Source organism: Protobothrops mucrosquamatus, unplaced genomic scaffold, assembly GCF_001527695.2.
Source record: "Protobothrops mucrosquamatus isolate PMUCROS unplaced genomic scaffold, P.Mucros_1.0 scaffold2518, whole genome shotgun sequence".
NCBI classification, from domain to species: Eukaryota; Metazoa; Chordata; class Lepidosauria; order Squamata; family Viperidae; genus Protobothrops; species Protobothrops mucrosquamatus.
The window spans coordinates 143,140-147,673 of record NW_015388582.1 but is presented as its reverse complement, the minus strand read 5'-3'; the positions used below and the strand labels follow the sequence as shown (position 1 = coordinate 147,673).

General features: G+C 47.3%; 1 protein-coding gene across 1 annotated transcript in view; it reads right to left on the bottom strand.

Moving 5' to 3' along the window:
* The window catches only part of LOC107295831 (RNA-binding protein 33), a 112,504-nt gene that overhangs the window by 11,658 nt on the left and 96,312 nt on the right, over positions 1-4,534 (bottom strand). The gene's annotated exons all lie outside the window — the stretch shown is intronic.

Sequence of the window (4,534 nt, the reverse complement as noted above, 5' to 3'; positions counted from 1 at the left end):
CAGTGTCGGTTGGCGACCCCCAGGGGGAGAGCCTTCTCTGTTGGAGCCCCCACCCTCTGGAACGAACTACCCCCAGAGATCCGGGTGATTCCGGATCTCCCCTCCTTCCGCCGCGCCCTCAAGACATGGTTATTTCAGCTGGCAGGACTGGCCTAAGGGGTATTTTAAATTTGGTTTTTAAATAATTTTAAAATAAAAGAAAGGCCTGTATTAATATTTTATTTTAACCACATTTTAAATTTGTATATTGTACTGTTATTCTGTTTTAAACTGGCTGTAAGCCGCCCTGAGTCCACTAGGAGAAGGGCGGGGTATAAATGCGATTAATAAATAAATAAATAAATAAATGAGGTATCTTAGTGGGTGGGGGAGGCCTTGGGGGCCTGTTCCATCACTAGGCCCTCCATGGCCTTTCCCATCCTGAGATACCTCATGTGCACTTAACAAGCTGTGAGCATCTTAATGAGCAGGGATTGAGCTCGTTCAAGGTACGAGATTCACTCCCACAAATTCTTGAGTTACGAATGGAATGGGCAGGCTCCATTACATTCGTAACTTGAGGACTACCTGTACAGTTGTTAGGAAAACATAAAATGGAGTTAAGGTTGCATATCTTCATTACATATTTATGGTAAGTTCAACTGCTCTCCTGATACATTATGCAAGCTATAAGCTTTTTATCTTGATACAGTAATCTATTTACTTTTCAACCTTGGCTGATCTCAAAAAGGTACAAAGGGCCAGATTTGGTTAGTGCTTGGATGAGAGACTGAGCTCTAGGCTAGAGTGAGAAGTAAATGAACAGAAAGCAGCAGCAGAAAATTATTTTCACATTGGTACCAAGAAATTTATATAGATAAGTTTAAGAAATCACTAAAACCTAGTTTGACTCAAAGGAAACTTTACTTTTACTAATACTTCCTGTATTCCAGGTAAGGTGTTCCCTATGTGTAACCATTATTTCTATTATACACAAGTCTTCCTGTAAGAGGTATTCAAATAGCTGGATCAAGTTTCAGTTTTCTCAGCTACATATTTAGTTGCTTTTTATTGAAGTGTTTCTTTAGCTATAAGCATTTACAAGTAGTCTTCGCTTTACGACCTGTCACGGTGTTCCGCAATGATGTGACCACTATTTGCGAAACTGGCAAAAATGCCCTTTGAAATTAATGGGTTCGTTTAACCACAGCCGCATTCACGTAACAATGGCGGTGTCAACGCTGCTAATATTGAATATTCTTGCTTTGACAAAATATACATAACTGCCTGGTATTTTTAGAGTTAATTCAGATGATGGTGGGAGGGAGGAGAAAGATAGGATGGCGCGTGGGAAGAGAACGGAAGAGAACCTTTGCCCTTCCACCTGATAGGAGAACGTGATATATGACAGCAAATTTAGGGAGGGAACCTGCTGGTAAATTAATTGCTCAGGGGAAGAGAATTTCAGATCTTAGCATCCCTTCGGTCGTGCCGACATGTTGTAACATAAATAAAAGACTTTTTAGGAAAATAATGCCTGGAAGTTCTTTGAAGTGTTTCATTAGTCGGAACCTGACATCATGCTAAGATCTCAATCCTTTTCAAATGACCTGGGGTCCTGAACTCCATCCACTGCCTCTAGACTTGAGAGGAGCTGGTAAAGATTCAGGGGAAGAAAATCTATCATGAGAAAAAGGAGTTTGCTTGAAGACCCAGCAGCTACTGATAACCCAGAGTGGGAAGCAACAGACAGCATGCAGTGGGAAGATGAATTCTGGCAGACCTCCCAGCTGGGAGCAAAGACTTCAAAAGCAGATTGGTACGGAGCTAACGAATGGCCTGCTACTCAAACTTTGGGTGAGTCACTGGAAAGATTTCAGACCCAGATGTGAAAAGAAGAAATCGATTCTTGCAGAGAGAAGCATGCAGCCCCTCCCTCGTAGATCAGACCCTGGGTTCCCCAACCAGGGACTGCAGTCCTGAAGACAGAGGGAGTCCCAGGCTGAGGCCTCTGCAGCAATGGGCAGATTGGCACCCCCCACAAGTAGATGATCAGCAGCAGCTGAGCATACCACAGCTAATAGAGGCCTTGCAGCAGCTTGGGGTGGTGCAAAAGCCAGGAGAGTGACAGCCGGTGGGCCCGCAGATGAGGGAGGCCCAGCAGCAGGGGGCACCACCAGCCCCCGCTGGCCAGCAGCAGAGAGCTCAGCGGCCGGTGAATCTGCAGCCAGGATGGGGCCAGCAGCGAGGAGATTGGCCACAGCCCCCAAACGTGCAACCCCTGGACACAAATCTGCACCCAGGATGGAGCCAACAGCAACAGCCCCAGTGGGGGCCGCAACAGCCTATAATGGCACCCCCTTTTAGAGCAACCTTTGATGGGGACCCAGAGAAGCTGTTTTTTTTCCTCAACCAAGTGCGTTCTCACTTGAATTGCTGGGCCTATCTCTACCCAGACCCGGGGGCCATGGTCGATGTCATTGCATCCAACCTAGAGGGAGAAGCGTCCGAATGGCTGAATTATTTATATAATGAGCAAGCCCCCGAATTGGAAGACCCCCAACTCTTCCTCCTAGGGCTGAGGGAAAGATTTGAGGACCCATCTATTGGTCTTAAAGCAAGAGAACAGATCCACAAAATAAAACAAGCCGGCAGGCCTGCCCAGGAGTACGTGTGGGAATTTCGCAAGATAGCAGGCCGAATAGAGGGGTGGCCTGAACAATCCCTGATCCAATACTTCACTGAGGGATTAGACGATCATCTCTCTCAGGCATGCATCTATTGAGCCATACCTGATCAGCTGCACGAATGGTACCAGACAGCAGTGAAGCTAGACGTTCGGCTCGCCCGCTATAAGAAGCCTTCCCCACACGAACCCGAGCAGCAACCAGAGCTACCCGGACAGCAATCACCCCCATGAAAGCCTTCAACTATTGCAATGGCTGAGAGACCCAGGCCACCTATAGGCCCATCAATTAAGTGTTTTCGGTGTGGACAAGAGGGACATCGAGCGGCAACCTGTCCAGTCCCCTACCCCCGACTGCAGAGCAGACCGGAACCAGCAATGAGAAAGAAAACTGCTCAGCGGCTAACGAGAGAAAAATCCAACCGGCTCACGCAGGAACCTGTTGCCCAGATTATACCCCCCACGCAGGAGAACGCCGAGACTCCGGGTGGACCTGCCCCTGCTCTACCCTCCTTTGACAGCAACGATGAAGGAGAGAACGACCCAATGGTGAGTCAACAAATCCCGCCTTTTTCACTGGCCGCCAAACTTATAATCCCTAAGTCTGGGGCACAAATGGACTTAAACGTGCTAATTGATTCTGGATGCACCTGCTGCATAATTAGTCTGTCATTTGCCATGAAAATGGGCATACGGGCAAAACAGCTTTCCAAACCGGTGAGGTTTGAGCAAGCCGATGGCTCCCTGATGGGAGGGACTCTTGTCACACAATTAACCGAGCCCTTACGCCTAGAAATAGGTGCACACTGGGAGTTTATTCGCTTCCTGGTGGCTCCAAAAATGACTGAGGCGGTAATCCTAGGGCTAGCCTGGTTAGACAAATGGAAGCCGTTTATCTGGTGGGAGAAAGGAATGAGGACCGTGAGACTACCTATAGGGCATAATCCCCCCATTGATTCAACAGATGTTGCAGGGCACCTTAGGCCACCCAATGAGCGAGCGCACATGACCGCCTCACCGCCGCCAGGCGAACCAGTCATCCCCAATAAATACCGGGACCTGGTGGAGGCATTTAGTGAAAAAGAATGTGATGCCCTACACCCTCACAGACCCAATGACTGCTCCATCGAACTGGTGCCAGGAGCCAAACTCCCATGCCCGAGAATGTATGCTATGTCCCCCCTCGAAATGGAGGAGATGCAGCAATATGTGAACAAAAACCTAGCGAGGGGGTTCATCGAACGGGCCAAATCTACCGTGGGAGCCCCTGTGTTGTTCAAAGAGAAAAAAGATGGGTCTCTTCGTCTCTGCGTAGACTATAAGGGTCTCAACGCTGTGAGTGTGGAAAATAAATACCCCCTCCCCCTCCTAAAGGACCTATTAACCCATCTGGTTAAGGGGAGTGTCTTCACTAAATTAGACCTGAGAGAGGCATATTACCGGGTGAGAATAAAAGAGGGCGACGAGTGGAAAACTGCTTTCAACTGTCCTATGGGAAGCTATCAGTTTAAAGTCATGCCATTTGGACTACAGGGGGCCTTAGCTGTATTCATGCAGTTTATTTATTTATTTATTTATTTATTTTTTGGATTTATATCCCGCCCTTCTCCCGTAGGACCTACATGATCACTTATACAAAGGGGGTCCTACATGATCACTTATACAAAGGGGTTTTGGTGTATCTTGATGACATCCTGATATACAGCACGAATATGACTGATCACATAAAGCTGGTGAGAGAAGTGTTAAAGAAACTATTGAATGCCAAGCTTTATGCCAAATTGTCGAAATGTGAATTTCACCAAACCCGATTAGACTATCTTGGCTACAGAATTTCCAACGAGGGTATTGAAATGGATCCAGCCAAGG